The sequence below is a fragment of the Hemitrygon akajei genome, chromosome 25, assembly GCF_048418815.1.
Source record: "Hemitrygon akajei chromosome 25, sHemAka1.3, whole genome shotgun sequence".
In the NCBI taxonomy this organism is placed as follows: domain Eukaryota; kingdom Metazoa; phylum Chordata; class Chondrichthyes; order Myliobatiformes; family Dasyatidae; genus Hemitrygon; species Hemitrygon akajei.
In genome coordinates, this window is record NC_133148.1 from 4,372,040 (window position 1) to 4,383,900 (window position 11,861).

At 54.6% G+C, this 11,861-nt stretch overlaps 1 protein-coding gene across 2 annotated transcripts in view; it reads right to left on the reverse strand.

Annotated features, from left to right (window-relative positions):
- Window positions 1-9,965: 9,965 nt before the first annotated feature.
- LOC140716338 (pleckstrin homology domain-containing family G member 4B-like) overlaps window positions 9,966-11,861 on the reverse strand; it is a 203,324-nt gene continuing 201,428 nt past the window's right edge. For both annotated transcript variants that reach the window (XM_073028975.1, XM_073028974.1), the window contains exon 11: window positions 9,966-11,861. This exon is cut by the window's right edge and continues 163 nt beyond it. The gene's annotated coding sequence lies outside the window, so the exon portion shown is untranslated.

Here is an 11,861-nt window from a genome sequence, read left to right on the forward strand (position 1 = left end):
CTGTCAACTCTGGGACGACTGGCTTTCCGGCCAATTCCCAGTTCACTTCCTGATATTGTCAGGGTTAATTAAGAGGTAGTGTTGGAGCTTCTGAAAAACATTGGGGTAGATAAGTCCCTGGGGCTGGGTGAGATTTACCGCAGGCCTTACAGAAGCTACATCCTACCTGGCTGCAGCAGGTACCAGGAGGTTGGAAAATGTTGTTCCATTCTTCAAAGAATGGAAGAGCCCTTCAAAGAGCCCTTAACGCTGAGTGGAGTCATCGGGATGCCGTCGTGACTTTGCAGGCTTTCTTGTTTTTACGAGGTCAAGTTGCGAGCTCGACGCTCAACCCAGCGTGGATGGAAAGGCTCCCAGCGCGGATGGAAAGGCTCCCAGCGCGGATGGAAAGGCTCCCAGCGTGGATGGAATGGAAAGGCTCCCAGCGCGGATGGAAAGGCTCCCAGCGCGGATGGAATGGAAAGGCTCCCAGCGCGAATGGAAAGGCTCCCAGCGCGAATGGAATGGACAGGCTCCCAGCGCGGATGGAATGGAAAGGCTCCTAGCGCGGATGGAATGGAAAGGCTCCCAGCGCGGATGGAATGGAAAGGCTCCCAGCGCGGATGGAATGGAAAGGCTCCCAGCGCGGATGGAATGGAAAGGCTCCCAGCGCAGATGGAATGGAAAGGCTCCCAGCGCGGATGGAAAGGCTCCCAGCACATGCAAGGGAGCCGGCTGGATTCGAACTCAGGAAGCCTTCGCTCCGAAGTCCGGCGCTGATACCACTGCGCCACCAGCCAGCCTTTCTTCAAAGAAGGTAGAAATGCTGGAAATTATAGTGAGTGGTGAGAAATTAGTGAGTGGTATAGAAATTATAGTGACCCCTGCAAACTATCGAAGAGGGTTCATAGGGGCAGGGTTTACGAGCATTGGAGAAGCATGTTCTTATAAGGGATAGTCAGCATGGCGTTCGGAAGGGAAGAGTGAATTTTCTGAGGAGGTGATGTTGATTTGATTGAGTGGTGAATATGGATTTTACTGACATGTTTAACAAGGTTTCTCATGGCACGATCAGGAGACGTGCTATCCAAGGAAACTTGGCTGTGTGGATAGGGAACTGGCTCACCCACAGAAAGCAGAGGGTGGTTCTAGCTGGAGCGCATTCTGCCTGGAGCTCACCGAATCGTTCCGCAGAGATCTGCTCTGGGACCCCTGCTTTTTGAAATTTTTTAAGAAGGCTTGGGCGAGGAACCAGAGAGGTGGGTAAGGAAGACCACAGAAGGTTAGGCGCTTGTGGATCTGAGTAACATGGAAAGATGGAACAGGTTGGGACTTCATTTGTTGGAATGTGGAAATTGAGAGGTACACAAAATTATGAGGGGCATTGATAGGATAGGCGCAAGCAGGCTTTTTCCACTGGGGTTGGGTGGAATGACAACCCAGAGGTCATGGGTGAAAGGTGAAAAGTTTAAGGGGAACATGAAGGGAAACTTCTTCATTCAGAGGGTTGTGAGAGTGTGGAACGAGCTGCCAGTGTAAATGGGTGCATGGAAAAACTCGATTTCAAGGTTTAAGAGAAGTTTGGACAGGACAGGTGCATGGATGGTAGGGCCGAGGAGGGTTATGGTCCCGGTGTAGATCGATGGGAGTAGGCAGTTTAAATGGCTCGGCATAGACAAGATGGGCTGAAGGGCTGTAATTTTCTATGACTCTGGTGCAGAAGGTTGTCAAAGGTTAGCACGGGACACTGATGGGACGTAGAATTGCCCAAGAAGTGGCAATAGACAATAGACAGTAGGTGCAGGAGTAGGCCATTCGGCCCTTCGAGCCAGCACCGCCATTCACTGTGATCATGGCTGATCATCCACAATCAGTACCCCGTTCCTGCCCTCTCCCCATATCCCTTGACCCCGCTATCTATAAGAGCTCTATCTAACTCTCTCTTGAATGCATCCAGAGAATTGGCCTCCACTGCCTTCTGGGGCAGAGCATTCCACATATCCACCACTCTCTGGGTGAAAAAGTTTTTCCGCATCTCTGTTCTAAATGGCTTACCCCTTATTCTTAAACTGTGGCCTCTAGTTCTGGACTCACCCATCAGCAGGAACACGCTTCCTGCCTCCAGCGTGTCCAATCCCTTAATAATCTTATATGTTTCAATCAGATCCCCTCTCATCCTTCTAAATTCCAGTGTATACAAGCCCAGTCGCTCCAATCTTTCAACATATGACAGTCCCGCCATTCCGGGAATTAACCTTGTGAACCTACGCTGCACTCCCTCAATAGCAAGAATGTCCTTCCTCAAATTTGGAGACCAAAACTGCACACAATACTCCAGGCAGATGGAGTTCAATCTGAAGAACTGTGAAGAGTTTCACTTTGGAAGATTTGTTTTGAAGAAAGATTACAAGGTCAGTCAGCGTCAGGATTCTGGAGGAGGGATCTGGGACCCACGTCCATCGACCGCTCGAAGCAGCTGCACACGGGTCAGGTGTGTTGGCCTTTGTTAATTGGAGGACTGAGATCCAGAGCCGTGAGGTAATGATGCAGCTCTATAAAACCGGTTAGGCCACACTCGAAGTTCGGGTTGCCTCATTATAGGAAGGGTGTAGAGGGTTTAGGGATGATGTACTCTTAGACAGGCACATGGATGTCATAAAGTTGGAGCTGTGTGGGAGGATAGGGTTAGATTGATCCTGGAGTACATTTATTTGTAAGTTCATTCATCCATTTATTTCTTTATCTATATATCTATTTATCTATGCTTTTATTGATTGAGATACACAAACCTTTGAGATCCTTTGCATCGCCAGCAACTCCCGATTTCGTTCTAACCTAACCCCAGGACAATTTACAAAGAACAATTAACCTACCGACCGTACGTGTTTGGACCGTGGGAGGAAACCGGAGCACCCGGAGGAAACCCACGCGGTCACGGGGAGAGAACGTACAGACTCCTCCCAGGCCACGGCGGGAATTGAACCCGGGCCGTCGGTACCCCGCAAAGCTCCGCTCCGATGCCACGTCGCCCCGCGCAGGCCATGCTGCATCGTGGGCCGAAGGGCCTGTTACTGTGCCGTAGTGGTGTACGTTCTACGAGCCTTCAGCATTGACCAAAGGATGAGCAACGTTGGCCTTTGCCTTTGTGTACCTAGAACCGGGAAAAGGTCTCACCGTTCTTTAATGGTGACTGGACAAAGGTTTAGAGCAGATGCCAGGGGTAGGCCTGGTTTCCATGGAGACTGGTGAGAGCCGGGACATGCTGCCAGGGTTTGCGGCACAGCCTGCTACTGAGGGAGCATTTAGGAGGCTCTGAGATAGATTGCAAGAGTTAGAGAAATCTGGGTTCATGCCACCGGGTTAAATTACCAAACTAGACTATAGAATTGGAGGAGCATTGTGTATCGATCGTCCTCTCTCACCAGATTCCCTCATCAGGCCTTCGGCCTCCCCACCCATCCCCTCTGAGTTTCCCACTGCATGCCCACTTTTACCCCTTCGTCTCCCACCTGCTTTCATCTATCGCCTGGTGTCTCCTCCTCCCCGACACTTTAATTCCGTTTGCTGCCCTTACCACTCCAGCCCCGCTGAAGGGTCTTGGCCAATAACATTGACTGCTCATCCCCCACCATAGGTACTGCCCGGCCCACCGTGTTCCTCCAGCCTTTTGTGCGTCTCGCTCACCTGCAGAATCCCCAGTGCTTCACACGGGACGCAGGCCCGGGGTGGGATAGGGAGTCGGGGCATCACCGTCGCCAGGTGTGGGGGCGGGACGGGCGGAGAAGGGCTCTGGTCCTGGGACTCCCAGGGAGGAGAGCTGCCTTAAGGTGGTTCAGAACCAGAAAGGAACGGTCTCTGCTTACAGATCTGGGGGGGGGGGGTCCACAGGAGTTGGTCGCTGTCTGTGTGGGTGGGAGGGGGTCGCTCCGCTGAGCGAGGGGGGCGCCGGAAGGCTCGACAACACCTGCACATCCTCGGGCAGCGCTGGCTGTCGGTGTAACCGACGAATGGTTCCAGACACGGTGTTGGGCAAAGATCTCAGGCACATACATCGAGGTAGGGTGCCTAAGAGATCGGTCTTGTCAACGTGGAGCCGAGGGCGAGTGTGTAAATCCGGCGAGAATGTTGGGAGTGGTAAGGGTGGAGCACCGCGGGGGGGGTGGGACAGGTGCAGAGAAGTGCCGGGGCGGGGGGACAGCGCAGGTACAGACTCACCCAGACCTGAGACTCCAGGCAAGGTCATTTAATCCCAAACAATTGGCTTATCGATCAATAGAGAATGTCTCTCTGGTGCTTCCCGCTCCCTCCCCCATGATTCCCCTCTCTGTGTCCCCATGATTACCCTCTCTGTGTCCCCATGATTCCCCTCTCTGTGTCCCCATGATTACCCTCTCTGTGCTCCCATGATTCCCTGCTCCCTCCCCCATGATTCCCCTCTCTGTGCCCCCATGATTCCCCGCTCCCTCCCCCATGATTCCCCTCTCTGTGCCCCCATGATTCCCCTCTCTGTGCCCCCATGATTCCCCGCTCCCTCCCCCATGATTCCCCTCTCTGTGCCCCCATGATTCCCCTCTCTGTGCCCCCATGATTCCCCGCTCCCCTCCCCATGATTCCCCTCTCTGTGCCCCCATGATTCCCCTCTCCCTCCCCATGATTCCCCGCTCCCTCCCCCATGATTCCCCTCTCTGTGTCCCCATGATTCACCTCTCTGTGCCCCATGATTACCCTCTCTGTGCCCCCATGATTCACCTCTCTGTTTCCCATGATTCACCTCTCTGTGCCCCCATGATTCCCCTCTCTGTGTCCCCATGATTACCCTCTCTGTGCCCCCATGATTTCCCTCTCTGTGCCCCCATGATTCCCCGCTCCCTCCCCCATGATTCCCTGCTCCCTCCCCCATGATTCCCCTCTCTGTGTCCCCATGATTCACCTCTCTGTGCCCCATGATTCACCTCTCTGTGCCCCCATGATTCCCCTCTCTGTGCCCCCATGATTCCCCGCTCCCTCCCCCATGATTCCCCTCTCTGTGTCCCCATGATTCACCTCTCTGTGCCCCATGATTCACCTCTCTGTGCCCCCATGATTACCCTCTCTGTGTCCCCATGATTCCCCTCTCTGTGCCCCCATGATTCCCCTCTCTGTGCCCCCATGATTACCCTCCTGTGTCCCCATGATTCCCCTCTCTGTGCCCCCATGATTCCCCTCTCTGTGTCCCCATGATTCCCCTCTCTGTGCCCCCATGATTCCCCTCTCTGTGCCCCCATGATTACCCTCTCTGTGTCCCCATGATTCCCCTCTCTGTGCCCCCATGATTCCCCTCTCTGTGTCCCCATGATTCCCCTCTCTGTGCCCCCATGATTCCTCTCTCTGTGCCCCCATGATTACCCTCTCTGTGTCCCCATGATTCCCCTCTCTGTGTCCCCATGATTCCCCTCTCTGTGCCCCCATGATTCCCCTCTCTGTGCCCCCATGATTCCTCTCTCTGTGCCCCCATGATTCCTCTCTCTGTGTCCCCATGATTCCCCTCTCTGTGTCCCCCATGATTCCCCTCTCTGTACCCCCATGATTCCTCTCTCTGTGCCCCCATGATTACCCTCTCTGTGCCCCCATGATTCCCCTCTCTGTGCCCCCATGATTCCCCTCTCTGTGCCCCCCTCCCCGCTCTCAGCTCCTCAAGAGAGACCCAGATCAGAATCAGGTTTATCATCACTCGATAATGTCACACCCACGGGCAGCAGTACACAAAATCACTGCAGGACTGTGGAGAAGTCTGAGGCACCCTAGCGCCGGGTATGTGCCCTTACACTGCTGCACAGTGATGAATGTCTGACCCCCCCCGGTCATTCTGGAATCTGCAGCAACAAGCTAGCCGCTGAGGGAACCCGGTGGGCCGGGCACCATCTATGGGGAAGGGGAGGAAATCGGGGCATTTCATGTCCCGATGGAGAAACGCGATGATTCCTTTTGCCCACAGAGGCGACTGGAGGCGTGCCGAACTTCATGCAGATCGTGCTTGGCTCGGTCTCCACTTTGTGCCCAGGGGAAGGGAATCGGAGCCAGCCTGTCTCATCCACAGCCTGTGAGGGTGGGGATCTGCCACTCCCTTCTGGTCTGTGTAACCCAGAGAAAATTATGTCCCGTGGGTCATCGGCTCCTCCCATTTACACCTACATCAGAGCAAGAGGGCAACTAGGGAGAGGGTGGGACCACGCAAGGATAAGGGGGGTGGGGGGAGAGACATTTGCTTTGAATCAGAGAATGTGTGAGATAATTAATGAGTTTTTTGCTTCAGTATTTACCAGGGAAAAGGACAGGACAACTAGGCGACCAGTGCTGAGTGTAAGTCTCACGTCAGTTGTAGGGAAACTGCTGGAGAGAATTATTAGGGATAGGGAACCCGTGGTCTCATTAGGGAGAGCCAGCAGGCAGGCCCTGTCTCACCAATTTGGCTTAAGTTTTTTGACAGGGTGACGAGAGAGATCGACGAGGGGAGGGCAGTGCATGTTGTCTAAATGGATTCCGGGGAGGCGTTTGACAAAACGAGAGGCAAATCCAGAAGATTAAGACGCGTGGGATGCAGAGCAAATTGGTTGTTTATATCCAGGACTGGCTCGCGCATGGTCGTGGTCGAAGGGATTATTCGAGCTGGAGGTCTGTGATTAGTGGCGTTCTGCAGCTTGAGGGGTATATAAACAACCTGGATGAAAATGAAGACGGGTGGATGAGCAAGTTTGCGATGATACCAAGATTGGTGGAGTTGTGGCTAGCGCAGAAATCTGCACGATATAGTTCAGCTGCCGATAGGGGCAGAGAAAAAGGCAGATGCAGTTTAACCCAGATAAATGTGAGGTGTTGCACCTTAGTGGGGCAAATGCGAGGAGACAGTACACTTAACATACAAGACCTTTAACAGTGTTGCTGAGCAGAGAGATTTTGAGGTCCAAGTTCACAGCTCCTTGAAAGCAGCTACGCAGGTCGATAAGGTGCTTAAGGGTAATGGAATGCTTGCTTTTATTAGTCCAAGCACTGAGTTCAAAAGTCAGGAAGTTATGATGCGACTTTATAACACTGTGGTTAGGCCACATCTGGAGTATTGCATACTGTTCTGGTCGCCCCACTACGGGAAGAGGGTGCCGAAGAGGTTTACCAGGGTGCTGCCCGGTTTAGCGGGCACGTGCTATCAGGAGAGGCTGGATAAACCTGGGTTGTTTTCCCTGGAGGCCGGAGGCTGGGGGGGGAGATCTGATGGAGGTTTACAAGATTACGAGAGGCATAGATAGAGTGGACAGAGAGCATCTGTTTCCCCGGGGTTGGAATGTCTAATACCAAGAGGACATGCATTGAAGGTGAGGGGGGTAGGTTCGAGCAGGAGGTGAAACGTAAGCTCAGTGAATACCTGGCATGGTGGTGAAGGCTTTTAAGAGATAGACACGTGGATGTAAGGGAGATGGAGGGATATGGGCACAGTGTGTGCAGGAGGGATTAGTTTTTGGCTTTTTTTAAGCTGTTCAGCACATTGAGTCCAAAGGGCCTGTTCCTGTTCTGTTCTATGTTCTGAGTCCTGTTTCCCTGAACTTGCTGACTTGTGTTTCCCATTGTCTGTAACCATGACAACCTGATGTTTTGGCTGTGGTTTGGACGTATCTGTGTTCCTTTCATCAGATTTGGCCTTTATGATTCCTGAACCAGTGCCAGGTGTTGTTGTTGTTGTCAACAAACTGGGTTGCCACGGCGACCGGTGACCAGCATTGTTTTTTGGGAGCTAGATCCTTCCTCATTGAGGTTTCTGTCCAGACAAGGCCATGGTTGGCCCAGAGTTACCCACCAGGCCCCAGCTCGTCCTTGTCAGCTCAAAAAAGCTGGAGCGGGGGCTGGGGGTTGTCCTGTGGCCAGATCCTTGGAAGGGAGGCCATCTTGTCCCCGGAGCCAGGCCTGCAGGGAAACTCTGAAAGGAAGGAACCCAGTGAAATGTCTCAGATCTTCTAACTCATGCTCCTTCATGCAGACACAATACACAGCAGGAGCTGCTGCCACTGTGAGGGCAGTGGTGCTGGCTGCTTGCAGAGGGAGCCAACTAAATGGTTGACTGCCCCAGGGGGGCCCAACAAAATGGCCGACAGCCCCAGAGGGGCCAACAAAATGGCCACACCATCGCTGTGGCATCCTAATGGTTGCCAACCAAACCTCCACCCACCCGAGTACAGCCAGCTCTATGTTGGAACAGTCACAAACCTGCCCACTCTTCTCAGAATGAACAGCACACCATCTCCGCGCAGCAAAGAATCCCCCATCTCAAAGTGACCAACAAGATGGCTGCCACAGCACGGCCAGCTTCCAAAATGGCGCCTGTGAGCAAGCCACAAAATAACCATCTGGGAGCACCCAATGTCTTCTGCTGACAAAATGGCTGACCACCTCACAGCAGGCATACTGGGATCCTTTGGAATCAAAGCCCCAGTCGATCTTTCTCCGAGGCTCAACATGCACTCACTCATCGGAAAGCTCCTTTCCCGAAAGTTTTATTTTTTACCATACATGGTTTATCTATAAAACATCTCTTGATAATTAAAAACAGAAGCTCTGTTTAAGTCCCGAGATCTGCAGAATATATTTCTCTTTAACGCCGGGGTGAATGTTTCTGCCAAGCACCACTACCCAGCCCCCGAGAGAGCCCAGCGAGCTGGGAGTGCCTCCGATGTACGGTGGTGGGGACTGGGGCTTTACGATGGCTGACTTTGGCACTTCCTCGACTACATCAGGCCCATCGTTGGGGAGACGGAAGAGGGGGGTGAGGGGGTGGAGAGAGGTGAGGGGAGGAGGGGAGAGGGGAAGGGGAGGAGGTGAGAGGGGGAGGAGGGGGGAGGGGAGTTTTGTTGGGATATTTGCAGAGGGGGAGGGGAGAGGGGAGTTTTGTTGGGATATTTGCAGAGGGGGAGGGGAGAGGGGAGTTTTGTTGGGATATTTGCAGAGGAGGGGGAGGGGAGGAGGGGAGAGGGGAGTTTTGTTGGATATTTGCAGGAGGGGAGAGGGGGAGGAGGGGAGTTTTGTTGGGATATTTGCAGAGGGGGAGAGGGGGAGGAGGGGAGAGGGGAGTTTTGTTGGGATATTTGCAGAGGGGGAGAGGGGAGTTTTGTTGGATATTTGCAGAGGGGGAGGGGAGAGGGGAGTTTTGTTGGATATTTGCAGAGGGGGAGAGGGGAGTTTTGTTGGGATATTTGCAGAGGGGGAGGGGAGAGGGGAGTTTTGTTGGGATATTTGCAGAGGAGGGGGAGGGGAGGAGGGGAGAGGGGAGAGGGGAGTTTTGTTGGGATATTTGCAGAGGGGGAGAGGGGAGAGGGGAGTTTTGTTGGGATATTTGCAGAGGGGGAGGGGAGGAGGGGAGTTTTGTTGGGATATTTGCAGAGGAGGGGGAGGGGAGGAGGGGAGAGGGGAGTTTTGTTGGGATATTTGCAGAGGGGGAGAGGGAGAGGGGGAGGAGGGGAGAGGGGAGTTTTGTTGGGATATTTGCAGAGGGGGAGAGGGGAGAGGGGAGTTTTGTTGGGATATTTGCAGAGGGGGAGGGGAGAGGGGAGTTTTGTTGGGATATTTGCAGAGGAGGGGGAGGGGAGGAGGGGAGAGGGGAGTTTTGTTGGGATATTTGCAGAGGGGAGAGGGAGAGGGGGAGGAGGGGAGAGGGGAGTTTTGTTGGGATATTTGCAGAGGGGGAGAGGGGGAGGAGGGGGAGAGGGGAGAGGGGAGTTTTGTTGGATATTTGCAGAGGGGGAGAGGGGAGAGGGGGAGTTTTGTTGGGATATTTGCAGAGGGGGAGGGGAGGAGGGGAGTTTTGTTGGGATATTTGCAGAGGGGGAGAGGGGAGAGGGGGAGGAGGGGAGAGGGGAGTTTTGTTGGGATATTTGCAGAGGGGGAGGAGGGGAGAGGGGGAGGAGGGGAGAGGGGGGAGGAGGGGAGGAGGGGAGAGGGGGAGGAGGGGAGAGGGGGAGGGAGGGGAGAGGGGGAGGAGGGGAGAGGGGGAGGAGGGGAGAGGGGAGTTTTGTTGGGATATTTGCAGAGGGGGGAGAATGCCTGTGGATGATCCCAATCTCACTCCTATTGACAGCACAACATTTACGTCACGCAGAAAATCCATCCTTTGTGTGCAGAGTGAATCCACTCCGGAAACATCGAACAGGGAGTGGTTTTGAGGTTGAGGGAGTTTGGGCCGTACTGTATGGTGTTGTCTGGGTGGCTAATTGCCTCCCTGTCCATACTCTCCCCCCTCACACCCACCTGCTCTCTCCAACATCATCCCTGGGCTTGGGCCTCGGCCCCCCCTCCGTTCGCCTCGCTACTCCCTCTCCCCCACCTCAATAAAATGCCTGGCTCTCCCGTCGTCCCTCCACCCGCATGCTGACCCTCTCACCCAGCCCCCGTGGCCCCGTGGTTAGAGCAGCTGCCCGACCGCCCCAGAGACCCGGGTTTAATCCCCACCCCCGCTGCTCTCTGTCTGTGCGGAGTCTGCACGCTCTCCCTGGTTAATCCAGCGTTTGGGGGCAGGGGTGGGAAGTCAAAACCAGCAGTCGATGGCCGCTGTGAATGGAATTTCCCTGCTGTCCGCAGGAGGAGCTACAATACACCCTGGGGACAGGGTTGAGGGGCAGAGGGGGGTAAGTCAGGGCTGCTGCCCCCTCCCCTGCAGCTTTTGAAACTCATTGCTCCAGTACCCCTCCCTCCATTCAGGGTCGAGGGAGATCCAGGAGTTCCGGGAGGATTGGGGGTGGGGGGGGGTAGATTTGATCCATGGAGCAAGGGGTGATGGGTCTCAATTCACTCCTCAATCTACGGGACACAGGGACAGAATTAGGCCATTCAGCCCATCGAGTCTGCTGTGCCATTTCATCATGGCCGATTCATTTCCATCCCAGCCACATTCCCCGCCGACTCCCTGACTAATCACGAACCTGCCAACTCCCCCTTGAAATATACCCAACGATCAGCCCTCCATGGCCAATTAACTTCTCAGATTCACCACCCTCTGGTAAAGAAATCCCCTCCTCATCCCTGTATTCAGAGTCTGTGCCCCCTGGTCCTAGACTCCTCCCCCTACCAGAAATACCCCCCCATGCCCACTCTACCTAGTCCTCTCAATACTCAGTAGATTCCGCTAAGATCCCCCTCGTTCTTCTGAACTCCAGACAGTACCAGCCCCAAGCCGTCAAACGGCCCTCGTCGGCCCCAAACATACCTCAACCTCGGCATGGTGAGGGAGGGCGGAGGATTGGGGGAAAGCAGAGGACGTGAAGGAGGACAAGCTCACTGATGCCATTATCTGCTGGTTTTGCTTCCTCCGCCTGCTGGAAATGGGTGAGGAACAAGGGGCTCCGGTCCTTTCCCAGTTCCTTGGCTCCCGATTCCCCAGATTGTCCACTGGAGTTGAGGAGGGAGTGAGGGAGTCTGCCTACCTCCGTGGCTGTTCGGTGGAGTGAGGAGGCAAGGAGGGGGTTTGGTCTCTGTCGGCTTCGCTCTTCTCCCGATTGCTGGGATTTGGGAGATGACAAAGGCAGGAAGGAGTGATCCGATCCCGGACAAGAGTGTCTCTCTCCAATGTCCTTTGTCTCCGGTTCCCCGGAGTGTCCCGCTGTGGAGGCAGAATCTGGTCCTCAGTGAGCTACCACTGCCAACGTTCCGTGTCCAGCTGCTGTGGTTTGTCCGGCGAGGTGAGGAGAGAGGGTCTGGTCGTCTGTGAGGGCACCTCTGCCGATTTCCTCCCTCCTCATCTCCCTCGGATTGTTGACTGGGGTTTGGGAGGGTCTGGTCCCCAGTCTGCTGATTTGCCTTCGATTCCCGGAGAAGTCCACGGGGATGGAGGGGAGGTGACGAGGGAGGCCGGTCAGTCAGCCTCCCTC